Source organism: Zootoca vivipara, chromosome 6 (assembly GCF_965207765.1).
Source record: "Zootoca vivipara chromosome 6, rZooViv2.hap1.1, whole genome shotgun sequence".
In the NCBI taxonomy this organism is placed as follows: domain Eukaryota; kingdom Metazoa; phylum Chordata; class Lepidosauria; order Squamata; family Lacertidae; genus Zootoca; species Zootoca vivipara.
The window spans coordinates 85,905,179-85,920,925 of NC_142589.1; the positions used below are offsets into that span (position 1 = coordinate 85,905,179).

The window sequence follows — 15,747 nt, forward strand, 5'->3', positions numbered from 1 at the left end:
TATGATCTTATTGGCATTTGTATTATTATTATTTCTTGTTGTGTTAGCAGTCATTTATTTTTAATAATCATATATATATATATGTAAAAAGGGCATGTGGGTCCACTTTTCATCGAAACTGCTTGACCGACTGAGGTGAAATTTTGACACATCACCACATGTGAATGTCCCGAAAGTTACCTAAGACAGATGTCACACCTGGGCCACGTAAAACCCCAAAAGCCCCGTGTTTCAGGACACACAGATCAGATAAAAGTGCGTGCTGGGAAATAGAACGGAGAATCTGCGTCTCCATTGGCTGCAGACAATCGGTGACATTACAAAATTCCACAGCAACCAACTGAAAACAGGCCTTGTGCAGCAACAAGGCCCAGCATTGTGCAGCCGACTGACTAGGCCGCAGCATAGCCCAGCCAGGATAGCTGACTACGCCACAGGCAAGAACCAACTGAATATGGGCCTTTTACAGGGCCGTGCCTTTGGGTAGGATAAATGTGTCGGGGCAGGGGGGGGGATTTCCCGCAACACGCGTGGGTAGGGGAGTCAGGGTTGGGACAGGGCAAAATTTAACAGAGGAATATATTGGGAGGAATGATTGTGTGCAAAATGAAGGGGGACTCCGAAGGTGAGGGGACTCTGAAGGTCCATTTAACAGGAAAAGGTCCATTTAACACAAAAAGCCGCAGCAACGCATGGCATGGCCAGCTAGTCCTTTATAATATCATATTGTGCCCTTGCGAGTCTTTCCTTTTACGTATATGTTAAAATTAATTTCCATATCCAATTTTTCCATATATATCTCTATATCTCTACACTCCCCCACTCTCTATTATTTTTTTGCTTGGAGCAGCCCCTGATTGATGCCGTTAATTTTTCTATCTCCATAAATTCACAAATCTTAATTCTGGCATTTTTCCTGTTTTCCAGTTTTTTGCCACTAGTAATCTACCGGTAGCCACTGCAGTCATTTAGAGAAATATATTCCTTTTGTCTTTGGGGATATCGTTGGTTATTAAGCCTAACAGATATGCTTCTGGCGTTTTGAGAATTGTACTCTTAAATATTCTTTTCAGCTCTTCATGTATCATAGTCCAAAATTGTTTAATCACTTTACACCTCCACCACATATGGTACATTGTCCCCATCTCAGCATTACATCTCCAACAAAGGTTTGAATGGTTTTTAAATAGATTTTTGCAAGTTTTACTAGGGTGAGGTACCAGCGATAACACATTTTCATTATATTTTCTTTTATCAAATAACAAGCCATAAAATTTATGTCAACACTCCCTATTTTTTCCCACCTATCTAAATGTATTGTCTTGCCCAGATCTTGTGACCACTTTATCGTTGTTTCTTTTATTACTTCATCTTTTAGTTCCCATCATAGCTGCCAAGTTCTCTCATTTTTTAAGGGAAATTCCCTTATGCTGAATAGGCTTCCTCGCGAGAAAAGGGAAAACTTGGCAGCTATGGTTCCCATTCAAGGAGTAGGTTGTACATTTTTTTATATATATTTTTTTATTTGACTGCAATAGTTCACTTTGCAGTTTAGAAGTTTTCTGTTCAAAACAGGTTTTATTTCTGGGTTAATTAAGTTTTTTGGGGGTGAATTTCCTCCAGCTGCTTCTGTCTCCTTGCCTCCCGCCAGGCTGGTGCTGCCGGGCCACACCCTTTACACCCTGTCTTGGCCAATCAGCGTGGGGTAAGGGGGAGGGGAGAGGGAAGCAAGTGGGAAGAGTGGGGAGGGGCGAGCTCTAGCGCTCCTGAGAGTGGTAGGCCACCTGCGTCAATCCAGGTGAGCCATTGTGAAAGGAGGCAGGGAGAAGACAGTAGGTTGCAAAGGGTGGTGGTGGAATGCAGGTAGAAGTGGGGCGGGGTTTAGTGGTGAGTGGTCCTGCCCACTGGGCGGGGCAAGGCAGAGCTGGGAGGAGCCTCTGACTTGACTGTTTTCACTGTGGCCAGCCAAATGCCCAAAGGGGGAACTCCCAAGCAGGATCCAAGCTCCCAATAGATTTAGGAATGAGGACTGAAATTTAAATAGTAACACAACCCATCACTCCACATTAAGGAGGACCGAGAACTAATACAGGGTTGTTACTTATAAGGTCCAAAAAAGGAGAATGATTTCACTTCTTGCTTCACAATTACGGTTTCCACCCATCCACAAACAAATGCAGAGATGCGGATATGCATGCCCCAATCTCCCAGGGTTCCAGGTGTTTACACAGGTTCAGTTTCCTTGGAATGAAGGTCAGTGGAGACTGTGATGTCTTCAGGAGGCATGGTTTGATTTGCACAAGTACAACATAAGCAGAGGATCCATGCCCCAACAGATCTTGCTTCTCCATTAGTTGCAGCTATGGGGTCCATAGAATTGTACAGTTGGAAGGAACCCCAAGGTTTATCCATGAAGGTCATTCATAATGACAGTATCCCAGAATCTGAAGGTGAATTGTTTCATTTTCTCGCAGGTCAGGCTAGAAACGGGAAACGGAAAAAAAGAGTCCCCAATGGGGGTCATCTGCTCGGAGCCGCACCTCAGTTAAGTAGACTCCCAGTTCCCCATCAGAGCCCCACACAACCCCCTCGTGCCTTGGTCTCTGTTTCCTTGTCTCCTGGATCCGGAAGGTCTTCAGGAAAGCGCTGCCGCCAGTGCCACCAGCGCAACCCAGCACCAGCAGCAGGGCACAAGTGGGGAGCAGGCCTCTGGCCAGGTGGCTGAGACGGTGGATTAGCCAGCAGCACGGTCACGTCCACCAACAGGCAATGTGTCTCCGGCATGTCGTGCTTCCAGGAGGAACTGGCCGGCCTGTATATCAACAAAGAAGATATAAGCAGCAGCAGCACCCAGGAACCTGCAGAAAGAGGTTGTGACGCACGATTGATCACGTTTCTTTTCATTGTTTAATATAGAACAGGCATGTCCAACAAGAAGTAGCGTGTGATCTATGATCCAATATAAAAACTGGCAGTGATCTACCACCCAGGGATGTGTGCAGCGTGGGTGGGTGAGCGCTGCCGGCTGCTTCTCCTGAGGGCAGGGATGGGTGCAGTGTGGGTGGGCGATGCCAATCCTGCCTTCTCCCCCTTCATCCCTCCACCCCTGTGGAGGCGGTGTTGTTGCTGGTCCTGATCCTACCTTCCCTCTTCAGAGACCCGGCTCCTTCTCACCTCCATCCTCTCCCCCCTCCCCCAGCACATATCCATCTCTCTCTCTTCTCAAACCAGCTGGGCTGCGGAGCTCTTTGGTGCCCGGCTTTGGAGTCATTGTCTTTCTGGCTATTGAGGAGTGTGCTGTGCTCGGGCTGCCTTGCGCCCCGCGATCGACCAAGATCAACCCCCTGATCGACTGATCAATCAGGATCGGTGGGTTGACGTGTCTGATACAGAAATTAGTTTGGGTAACAAACACCTTTTAAAAAACAGGAGGAGCTGCATTCTTCAAAGACGGTGCCTGGAATGAGAGGCCCGTTAGGCCAGGTGTGATTTCATAGAATCATAGAATCATAGAATCATAGAATCATAGAGTTGGAAGAGACCACAAGGGCCATCCAGTCCAACCCCCTGCCAAGCAGGAAACACCATCAAAGCATTCCTGACAGATGGCTGTCAAGCCTCTGCTTAAAGACCTCCAAAGAAGGAGACTCCACCACACTCCTTGGCAGCAAATTCCACTGCCGAACAGCTCTTACTGTCAGGAAGTTCTTCCTAATGTTTAGGTGGAATTTTCTTTCTTGTAGTTTGAATCCGTTGCTCCGTGTCCGCTTCTCTGGAGCAGCAGAAAACAACCTTTCTCCCTCCTTTATATGACATCCTTTTATATATTTGAACATGGTTATCATATCACCCCTTAACCTTCTCTTCTCCAGGCTAAACATACCCAGCTCCCTAAGCCGTTCCTCATAAGGCATCGTTTCCAGGCCTTTGACCATTTTGGTTGCCCTCTTCTGGACACGTTCCAGCTTATCAGTATCCTTCTTGAACTGTGGTGCCCAGAACTGGACACAATACTCCAGGTGAGGTCTGACCAGAGCAGAATACAGTGGTACTATTACTTCCCTTGATCTAGATGCTATACTCCTATTGATGCAGCCCAGAATTGCATTGGCTTTTTTAGCTGCTGCATCACACTGCTGACTCATGTCAAGTTTGTGGTCAACCAAAACTCCTAGATCCTTTTCACATGTACTGCTCTCAAGCCAGGTGTCTCCCATCCTGTATCTGTGCCTTTCATTTTTTTTGCCCAAGTGTAGCACTTTACATTTCTCCTTGTTAAAATTCATCTTGTTTGCTTTGGCCCAGTTGTCTAATCTGTTAAGGTCATTCTGAAGTGTGATCCTGTCCTCTGGGGTGTTAGCCACCCCTCCCAACTTGGTGTCATCTGCAAACTTGCTCAGGATTCCCTCAAGCCCATCATCCAAGTCATTGATAAAGATGTTGAACAAGACTGGGCCCAAGACAGAACCCTGTGGCACCCCACTAGTCACTACTCTCCAGGATGAGGAGGAGCCATTGATGAGCACCCTTTGGGTTCGGTCAGTAATCCAGCTACAAATCCACTGAATGGTAGCATTGTCTAGCCCACATTTTACCAGCTTCTTTACAAGAATATCATGGGGCACCTTGTCAAAGGCCTTGCTGAAATCAAGATAGGCTACATCCACAGCGTTCCCTTCATCTACCAGGCTTGTAATTCTGTCAAAAAATGAGATCAGATTAGTCTGACATGACTTATTTTTCAGGAACCCATGCTGACTTTTAGTGATCACAGAGTTTCTTTCTAGGTGCTCACAGACTGTTTGCTTAATGATCTGCTCTAGAATCTTTCCTGGTATTGATGTCAGGCTGACTGGGCGGTAATTGTTTGGGTCCTCTCTTTTCCCCTTTTTGAAAATAGGGACAACATTTGCCCTCCTCCAGTCTGCTGGAACTTCGCCTGTTCTCCAGGAATTTTCAAAGATTATTGCCAGTGGTTCTGAAATCACCTCTGCCAGTTCTTTTAATACTCTTGGATGTAGTTCATCTGGCCCTGGAGACTTGAATACATCTAAACTAGCCAAGTATTCTTGTACTACCTCCTTACTTATTCTGGGCTGTGTTTCCCCTGCTGAATCATCTGCTCCATATTCTTCAGGTCGGGCGTTGTTTTCTTTCTTGGAGAAGACTGAGGCAAAGAAGGCATTGAGGAGTTCTGCCCTTTCTCTGTCCCCTGTTTGCATTTCACCATCTTCTCCTCTGAGTGACCCCACTGTTTCCTTGTTTTTCCTTTTGCTACGGACATACCCATAAAAGCCCTTTTTGTTGCTTTTAACCTCTCTGGCGAGCCTGAGTTCATTCTGTGCTTTAGCTTTTCTGACTTTGTCTCTACACGTGCTGGCTATATGTTTGAATTCCTCTCTGGAGATTTCCCCCCTTTTCCATTTTTTGTACATATCCCTTTTAAATCTTAACTCAGTCAAAAGTTCTTTAGATAGCCAGCCTGGCTTCTTTAGGCACCTTCCATGTTTCCGTCTCATTGGTATTGCCTGAAGTTGTGCTTTTAATATCTCCCTTTTAACAAACTCCCAACCATCATGAACTCCCTTCCCTTTTAGTATTACTGTCCATGGGATTTCACCCAGCGTTTCCCTAAGTTTTCTGAAGTCGGCTTTCTTAAAGTCTAGAATTTGGACCTTAGTATGCTTGGTTGCTCCTTTCCGCTGGATAATAAACTCCAGAAGAGCATGGTCACTCCCACCTAATGATCCTGCCACTTCTACCCCACTAACCAAGTCATCACTATTGGTTAGGACCAGATCTAAAATGGCTGATCCTCTTGTTGCTTCTCCCACTTTCTGGACAATGAAGTTGTCTGCAAGGCCAGTGAGGAATCTGTTCGACCTTATGCTCTTGGCTGAGTTTGACATCCAACAAATATCAGGATAGTTGAAATCCCCCATTACTACTATCTCACTTCCTTTGGAATGCTTGGCCATCTGTTCCAGGAAGGCATCATCTGTGTCCTCAGTTTGGCTTGGGGATCTATAGTAAACTCCCACAATGAGATCACTGTTGTTTTTCTCTCCCTTAATTTTGACCCAGATACTCTCAATTTGGCTTTGAAGTTTTAAATCCTGGATCTCTTCACAGGTATACATATCCCTAACATATAAAGCTACTCCTCCTCCTTTCCTGTTTGGTCTATTTCTCTTAAATAGATTGTATCCCTCTATTACTACATTCCAGTCATGAGACTCATCCCACCAGGTTTCAGTGATGCCTATTATGTCATATTTAGTTTGCTGTACCAAGAGCTCAAGTTCATCTTGTTTATTTCCCATGCTCTGTGCATTAGTATACAGACATTGAAGACCGTTGATCATTCCCCCATGTCTCTTATTTAAGGATATTTTCGTCCCACCACTAGGTCTGCATGCTGCTTGCTCCATTTGGTCCTTGACATTTGGATGATCATCTTCAGCATTTGATAGACTCCTACCTTCAGGACCACTGTCTCCCTCCCCCACATAAGTCAGTTTAAAGCCCTCCTGATGAGGTTTTTGAGTTTTGTGGCAAAAACATTCCTCCCAACTTTTGTGAGGTGCAGTCCATCACTTGCCAGAAGTCCATCATCAAGAAACTGCAGACCGTGATCTAGGAATCCAAACCGTTCCTGTTTGCACCATTTGCGAAGCCAGTTGTTCACTTCCCCTATTTTTCCCTCTCTCCCTGGGCCATGTCGTTCAACTGGGAGGACAGAAGAGATGACATCAGTGGGATTTCCTTGAACATCAGTGGGAATGTGCCCAGTTGAGGGTCCCACACTTTAAAAGAGGGTAGGGACAAACTGGAATGGGCGGGGAACAGTCTGATGAGGAAAGGTTGGGAAACAGTCCGATGAGGAAAGGTTGGAAGGGAGAGGACATATTTAGCCTGGCCCGGGGTAAAAGATGCCCCACTTGCAGGCAGAAGTTCTCTCCCCTCTTCCTAGCGCTGCTCACAGAGCTTTTCCCTCTTCCTCTGCAGTTCCCTGAAATGGATACCAGTGATTCTGAGGTTGTGTGCAGGAGGAGCTTAGTCCATGAAGCCTACAAGAGCAACACCTTGGAGGACTTCAGAGATCTCAAGGAGGTATGTGGGAGACAGACGAGCAGGGGAGCCCAGGCAGGGAAGACGAAGGACAGCCTTGCCAGGTCAGGTCAGGTTGCAATGGATTCTGGGAAGTCTCTCCCCCCCCCCTTCCCATCGCGGCTGACAGGGCTTCTGGACCAGGCAGATCTTTCCTATGAGTTATTTAGGAAATAGAGATCCTCTGAGGACACCGTAGCCTGCTCTGTCCTTCAGACTTCTTCACGTTGCTATTTTTGTTTAGGTTTTGTGCCACAGCTTCAGGAAAAGGAAGAGGGTGGCTGTTATGTACTGTATTATGTATTTAGTTTGACTGCAGTACTCATTCTGGGCACCGTGGCTGCAGTTCTTACCCTGCCCACAGTGGCTGAAGTTCTCACTCAGGTCCACAGCATGCAAATGAAGGATTGAGACTGCTGTTAACGGATTGGGTAACTAGGGGAAGTTTGTTACTGTTGCAAGTTACTGAGTACTATATAAGCCAGCCGGGTAAGCTATTGTGCAGTCCTGGACTCAGAGCTGAAATAATGAGCTGGTTGTTTTAAGAGCTGTGTCTTCATCCGTCTTTCCCACGACTCAACAGTGGCCTGGCACCATCCTGGAATATATTAGCAGCCAAGGGCTGCCGCACAATAATTCAGCCAGGGATGCTCTGGAGGGGCTGTGACTTCCACCTGGAGACAACAGAGAAGAACACCTGCAGCCAAGAGTGAACAAGGTCAGAGGTGCATAGGGATTCAGTCCTAGGAACTGCCTGCCACCAGAAGAGGAGAGAGGGCAGGCTTGGGTGGCCTTAAAAGGGGCAGAAGACACTCATAAGCCAGAACCCCTTAACTAGGGTTGCCATATTTCAAGAAGGAAATAAATAGACACCCATGCCAATGGAGCACCTAGTCCGGAATCCCGTTCTCACTGTGGACAGCCAAATGCCCCAAGGGGGAACTCCCCAAAGCAGGATCCAAGCTCTCCATAGATTTAGGAATAAGGACTGAAATTTAAATAGAAACGCAACCCATCACTCCACATTAAGGAGGACTGAGAACTGATACAAGGTTGTAACTTATAAGGTCCAAAAAAGGAGTATGATTTCATTTCTTGCTTCACAGTTATGGTTACCACTCATCTACAAATAAACGCAGAGATGCAGATGTGCATGCCACAATCTCCTAGGGTTCCAGGTGCTTACATAGGTTCAGTTTCCTTGGACTGAAGGTCAGCAGAGACTGGTGTCTTCAGGGCACATGGTTTTATTTGCGCAAGTACAACCTGAGCCGTCCGGGTGCCTCCAGGACAAAGAGAGTGGGGGCCTCAGGCTGGGCAGGAAGAGTATCCCTCTCGCAGAGGGTCAGGGACCCCACAACAGCCCTCCATCGCCTCTGCCAGCAGCCAACAGGAGCAGGAAGTGTCCCCAGAAGAGGAAGCACGGAGGGGGCTCAAAGAAGGAGCATGAGAAGGCCACAGCAGTGGCCTGGAGGAGGAGGCAGGAACCCTCAATGTGTGCTGCAATATCAAGGAGGCAATGGTTATGGCTCGGAAGGGCAGGAGGTAAACAAAAATACAGGCTATTGGTGATACAATTGAATGAGTGGTTGTTGTTTTTTTAAAAAAAGATATTTCTCTTAGGTTGCTTTTGGCTCAGTATTTATTTTGTATGTTGTCAATTTGTATATGTTTCCAGGTGGACAGGAAGAGTATCCCTCCCGCAAATGGGCAGGGACTCCACAACAGCCCACCGCCACCAGTGGCCAACGTGAGCAAGAATTTCTATAGGAATGCTTTGATGGTGTTTCCTGCTTGGCAGGGGTTTGGACTGGATGGCCCTTGTGTTGTCTTCCAACTCTATGATTCTTTGATTCTAAGAAGTGTACCCAGAAGAGGAAGCACCAAGGCTGTTCATTGGAGGAGGAGGAGCAGGCCACAGCAGTGGAGCTGCAGGACCAGCGCTCCCTGCCACCCAGCCCAGAGGAGGAGGTGGGAGCCCTCAAATGTGTGCTGCAATATCAAGGAGGCCGCTGCAGAGGGGAAGCAGGTAGGGTGCGATGTGAGTTCAGATTCTGGGAGGTGCCCAGCAGGGCTTGTAGCGCAATGGCTTTGAAGGGCAGGAGGTCCCACGTTTGATCCCAGGGATCTCTAGTTAAAGGGATCAGGAAAGGACTCTCTTAACGTCAGACCCTGAAGAGCCACGGCCAATTAGAGTAGGCATAGCTGGTCTAGATGGGCAATAGGTGTTGACCTAGAACAAGGCACCTGCGTATGTAAATATGTGTTGCAGCAGAGTGCTGGTCAGTAATCACACAGTTCAAAGGCGGAGTTAACTCTTTATTAGCAAAAACACAATCTCCACAAACCTGTGGAGTGTCAGGCCTAACGAGCAGAGCAGCTTATTCCTCCATCTTACTCCGTGAAAATCAGCTGCCGAGGCTGAAAGTCCGCTGCCCCCCAGTGCTTTTTCTCAAGCAATTGGAGACTGCACCTGCATGCAGTCAACCTCTGCTGTGCCCTTTTCATGCCTCTCCTTATTCTGTGGTGGTGTGGTTAAGAGTGGTAGACTCGTAATCTGGTGAACCGGGTTTGTGTCTCAGCTCCTCCACATGCAGCTGCTGGGTGACCTTGGGCTAGTCACACTTCTTTGAAGTCTCTCAGCCCCACCCACCTCACAGGGTGTCTGTTGTGGGGGAGGAGGGGAAAGGAGATTGTTAGCCGCTTTGAGACTCCTTCGGGTAGTGATAAAGCAGGGTATAAAATCCAAACTCTTCTTCTTCTGGGAGACAGGAGGGAGGAAGCTTGTTGCAGCATGAGGGGGAGACAATCACAACTCTTTCCCAGCCAGACTCATCTCTGCCTCTTGGCCTCCCTCATCCCACTCTCCTGCTGCAGCTCCTGTCTCTGGTTGTGGATTTCTCTCTGCCAGAGACTCTTCCAGTTCACTAAGCCCTGTTACCTCTCCAGCTTAAGACACCTCTTCTTCCCAGTCTTCTCCCTCTGACCACTGACTTTTGTCCCACCCGCACTCCCCGGGCTCTGATCTTTATTCTCTTGGGCATTCCCCAGCTGGTTCCTCCCATTAATTAATTAATTAATTAGTAATAATCATGGCAGTTTCCCAGAATCTGGAGGTGAATTGTTTCATTTTCTCGCAGGTCGGGCTAGAAACGGAAAACGGAAAAAAGAGTCCCCAGCGGGGGTCATCTGCTCAGAACTGCACCTTAGTCAAGGAGACTCCCAGCACCCCGTCAGAGCCCCACACGACCCCCTCATGCCTCAGTCTCTGTTCCATTGTCTCCTGGATCCGGAAGGTCTTCAGGAAAGCGCTGCCGTCTGTGCCACCAGCGCAACCCAGCACCAGCAGCAGGGCACAAGTGGGGAGCAGGCCTCTGGCCAGGTGGCTGAGACGGTGGATTAGCCAGCAGCACAGTCACGTCCACCAGCAGGCAATGTGTCTCCGGCATCTGAAGAAGTGTGCATGCACACGAAAGCTCATACCAAAATAAAAACTTAGTTGGTCTTTATGGTGCTACTGAAGGAATTTTTTTTATTTTGTCTCCGGCATGTCGTGCTTCCAGGAGGAACTGGCCGGTCTGTATATCAAAAAAGGAGATATGAGCAGCAGCAGCATCACTACCCAGGAACCTGCAGAAAGAGGTTGTGATGCACAATCGGTCACACATGGGTTTTCATTGTTTAATGTAGAAATTACCGTATTGCCCCAAATATAAGCCACACTTTTCCCCCAAATTCTGCCCGGGAAAAGTTAAAAGTGTGGCTTATTTTTGCGACCTTGCAAAAATTGGCCTTGCCTTCCAAGCCCGGAATGGAGAGCGCCCTCCCACCCTGCCCAGGATGCCACTACAAGGGCCATTGGGGGTGCAGGACAATGGCACCCCTCCCAACCACGGCTCTCAAGCCACCGAAAGGAAGGAGGAAGCTCCCCCCCAGGAAGCAGTGCGACACAATGGTGCCTGCCCCATCTGTGGCTCCCAAACAGCCAAAAAGACTATCCGATATAGAATCAAATTATCTCCAAAATTATTTTGCTGACCAGAGGGACCCACAGGGAGTGGCACCTCGACAAACTGGGCAAAGGAGTAAATCCACTCCCCAGGATTTTTTCTTATCAATTGTTTAATATAAAAAATTCAGTTTGGGTAACAAACACCTTTTAAAAAACAGAGAAAGTGCTGCTTCCTTCCAAGACGGTGCCTGGAATGAGAGGCCCGTTAGGCCAGGTGTGATTTCCTTGAACACCAGTGGGAATGTGCCCAGTTGAGGGTCCCACACTTTAAAGGAGGATAGGGACAAACTGTAACGGGTGAGGAACAGTCTAGGTTGGAAAGGAGTGGACATGTTTAGCCTGGCCGGTGTAAAATATGCCCTGCTTGCGGGTAGAAGTCCTACGCCCAACCCACCCCCAAGGTTAATATAAGGCTGCCAGTGTGCCCAGTTGGTGGTGCCCATAGACGGGGCCTCCTTGGTGGCGGCTTCCTGTTTGTGAGCCGCCCTCACGAGGTGCATCCATCTCTCTCATTCTTAGTTTCCAGGAGAAATTTAAAAGCATCCTTGTTTAAACCAGGCATTTGGTAGCGTAAAGCCCTGTCCCTGGCACGACCCCCCTCGTGTGTGGCCTGCTCCTGCTCCGAGCCCCCTTGGTGCTTCTTTTTCTGGAGACAGCCTGGCCTGCTTATGTTGGCCACTGGTGCCGGAGGGCTGCCGTGGGGTCCCTGCCCCTCTGCGGGAGGGCCACTCTTCCTGTCCACCTGGAAACACATGCAAACAGACAACTTACAAAATAAATACTGAACCAAGAGCAACCTAAGCCCCTCATTCAATTGTATCACCACTAGACTGTATTTTCGTTTACCTCCTGCCCTTCCAAGCCACTACCATTGTGCTATGAGCCCCGTTGGGCACCTCTCTGAATCCTAACTCTTTGTCCTGGAGGCACCCGGAGGGCTAGTGGCAGGGGAACTAGAGCAGGGGAACCAGAGTCTCCAGCTAGAGCGAGTCGAGCCAGAAGAACTCTCCTGTGCATCAAAGCTCATTGCATTTCATGTCTCATGTTCTTTCCTGCCCCGTGAATGGCCTGTGCTCACCTGAGACAGCTCCTTGACAGGTGTCTTGGTCTGGTCCCTCAAGGAAAAGCAGGCCAGAGACTGCAGCAGCACAAATTTCTCCAAGCAAGCAACTTGCTCCTGGAAGGCCCTTTCAGACTCTGCTTCTGGTCCACCCCACCTGGGCGCCACCCCTGCCTCTGTCGAACAGCTGCAGACTTGTAAGGAGTGGCCCTTGGGGATTTTTGTAGCCACAACTCACTGGAACTCCCAAGCCAAAAAGAAGGGGGGGGAACCTGCTGATTTTTTACGTTCCAACCTCTCCTTTCCTAAAAGCAATCTGGTTCTGAAACAGGCCTCCCAGTTCCTCCTGGAAACGGGACATGCCAGAGTCGCGTTGGTGGCCGTCTTGGGTCACCACCAACTGGGCACCCTGGCAGTCTTGTGTTAACCTTGTAGATGGGGGAGCAGAGTGCAGCGTGGGTGGAGGACTTCTGCCTGCAAGTGGGGCATCTTTTACCCCGGCCAGGCTTACCCCCCCCCCTTCCAACCTTTCCTCATCGGACTGTTCCCCACCCATTCCAGTTTGTCCCTATCCTCCTTTAAAGTGTGGGACGCTCAACTGGGCACATTCCCATTGATGTTCAGGGAACTCACACCTGGCCTAACGGGCCTCTCATTCCAGGCACCGTCTTCGAAGGAAGCAGCCGCTCCTCTGTTTTTTAAAAGGCATTTGTTACCAAAACTGAAATTTCTACATTAAACAATTGAGAAGGAAAAATCATGGGGTGTGGATTTACACCTCTGTTCAGCTCGTCGGGGTGCCACTCCCTGGCAGGTCCCTCTGGTCAGCAAAAGAATTTTGGAGATTATTCTATATTGGATAGTCAGGAAACAATACGGTATATGGTATCCGCTTATTGCTACAATTTTATAGACTGCTTTCCTGAACCTCTTTGCTGTTGTGTCTGTATGGTGCCTGTGTCAATGGTCATTGTCCTGGCCTTAGTTTGAGGCTGTGGCAGGTGCGTAGATACTACATATGAGTGGGGTGCCGGTGGCGCCGCTCGCGCCTCCGGCCTCCCGGTAAAAGGCCTCGCTCGGCACGGTTTTTACCAGGCGGCGGGGCTCGGCTTGGAAATCGCCAGGGGGGGCCCCGAGTGTCACCCCCCTCCAGAGTGGCACCCAGGGTGGCCCGCTCCCTACTCCCCCCTTGTTATGCCTGTGGACTGTGGTGGGGACTTGGGATTTTTGGGGCGTCGTTTAACTGCCCCCCACTCCTGGTTTTAACACAATGAAAAGAAATGTGTGACTGATCGTTGTCCTGGGTGGTGATGCTGCTGCTGCTGCTTATATCTAACTTATATCTTATATCTTATCTGGTTTTAGAATAATTTTAATTTTGTGGGTTTTGTTTTGAAGTTTCAATTATATTGTATATAGTGTTCTTTTCTTTTTTTCTTTTCCTTTCCCCCCTTTTCACATCATATTTTACCCTGTGCACTTACAATTATATACACATTGCTGTTTATCTTCAATAAAGAATGTTGTTGTTTAGTCGTTTAGTCGTGTCCGACTCTTCGTGGCCCCATGGACCATAGCACGCCAGGCACTCCTGTCTTCCACTGCCTCCCACAGTTTGGTCAGACTCATGTTGGTAGCTTCGAGAACACTGTCCAACCATCTCGTCCTCTGTCGTCCCCTTCTCCTAGTGCCCTCCATCTTTCCCAACATCAGGGTCTTTTCCAAGGATTCTTCTCTTCTCATGAGGTGGCCAAAGTATTGGAGCCTCAGAATATATATATATATAAAACAGATTGAACAATAACAATCTTGTAATGTTTATACATTCTGTTTCCGGTGGGTTTTTCTTTTGGTATTGTATTTGGCTATTATTTTTTTCTTTTCTTACCTCCCTTTTCACATCTTTTTTTTACTGTGAAAAAGTACACATTATTTTCATCTTTCACATTATTTTCATCTTTCAATAAAGTATATAAAAGAAAAAAGAAATAAATGGATAAGAAATAAATAATGGCCTGTATCTCAACAGAGCCATTCACTCTCTCCAGGGAGAGGTGAGATCCTGCACTTTTTGCAAACTGATAAATCCAGCCTTCTAAAACTATCTATAAACAAGCCAATTGATCTGGTCAATAAATAACAAAACTGCAGCCAGCTGTTTACACATTTATTCCATTTTTTTTCCCTGTAGGGTGGAGTTCATTTCAACATTTCTACTTGCTGCCTGGGTTTTCTGGGGGGGGGATTTTTATTCTTATTATTTTGCCTCGCTTGACAGCGGTTTTCCATTTTACCTCTCGACTTGGACGCAGACTTTGGCTCTACAAAACATCTGTTAAAAAAACAAGAACGAGCAAACTTTCCTCTGGCAAGTTTTGCTGGCGGAAGGTTTCAATACATTCCTTGCCTAGGGAAGCATGGTGAGTGACAGGCGCCCATCTAGATAATCAGGCGCCCAGGGGAAAAAAAACCTCTCCGGTTTCAATTGGAAATGGTGACTTAACATATTGCAAAGCAGGCAGGGGAAACCTGAACCAGCCACCTGGGCGGCTGCTAAATCAGGAGGGCGAAAGCAAGGCTTCTTTGTCGACAGGGAGCAGCAGGGTGGGGAAACTTGGGAGCTGAACGGAGTGCTCCTGGCCCGAACAGGATGCGACCTTGTCTATGCATGATCCCTTAACCATAGCAGAGCAATGAAAAATCTTGCCAAGTTCATATTGCAGATGGTTAAAGATGACTCAGTTGCTTCCTTATTTATTAATCACAATGTAAATACAGTGCCACTTAATTGGTTAAAAAAAACACAGCTTTTTACAGTACATGTATAAAAATTACATAGCAAAAATACCCATGAAATCAGACTTTAAGAAATGGAACTGGGCGTAAAAATTATCAGAACATAGCTTGAAATTGACAGTTCCAAAGAAATGTACAAAATAAAATTGTTAGAGGACCACCAGGCTCCTTTTCTGGGAGCTGTTCCCCTTTTCGCTGTGATCCAGATGGGAAGGCCAGAAAAGGGTGAAATGGAAAGAAGCTGCGTCCTCCAAATGCCCCGGTGCATGCTGGGAGTACTGTGGCTAAGGTCCTCAGTTTCCCATGCTCATGCCTACAGCTCCCATCATGCACTGCTGATGAAAGCATCATGTGATTTCTCAGTTGCCGCTGCTGCACAGGCCTTCCGAGACATCCCCCCAAAAATGAGGGAGAGGCAGGAATAATTACATACCCTCCAGCATTTCTTGGATGAAAATAGGGACATCCTATTCCATAATCAGTGCTAATTTTCTAGAAAAAGAGGTGCCGGAACTCACCATGTACATCTCCCTTTTTCTCTTATAATGGCAATGGCACCCACCTGAGAAGTGCAGGAACTGAGTTCTGGCAAGTTCAAGCTGAAAAAAGCCCTGTCAATAATAATAATAATAATAATAATAATAATAATATCCTGCCATCTGACGGGGTTGGGTGGTGCCAGAGACCTGACAGGATTAGACCTCTGATGAGGAAGGGTGGGAAGTTGGAACCTCTCCCTGCTCCTGACCAGGATCCTAAAGCTGCCCAG

The 15,747-nt window shown here is 47.6% G+C and overlaps 2 long non-coding RNA genes across 3 annotated transcripts; both read left to right on the forward strand.

Moving 5' to 3' along the window:
• The first annotated feature begins 354 nt into the window (after positions 1-354).
• Positions 355-7,113, forward strand: LOC148685512 (uncharacterized). The gene is made up of 3 exons (XR_015950745.1): positions 355-483; positions 2,475-2,870; positions 7,009-7,113. It is a non-coding gene; the product is annotated as an uncharacterized LOC148685512 (long non-coding RNA).
• A 484-nt stretch (positions 7,114-7,597) lies between these two features.
• LOC132592246 (uncharacterized) lies at positions 7,598-10,627 on the forward strand. Of its 2 annotated transcripts, none has more exons than XR_015950746.1 (3): positions 7,598-8,655; positions 8,789-9,139; positions 10,251-10,627. It is a non-coding gene; the product is annotated as an uncharacterized LOC132592246 (long non-coding RNA). The 2 variants fall into 2 exon arrangements; XR_015950747.1 differs by having other exon boundaries at positions 7,598-7,828.
• Positions 10,628-15,747: the final 5,120 nt, after the last annotated feature.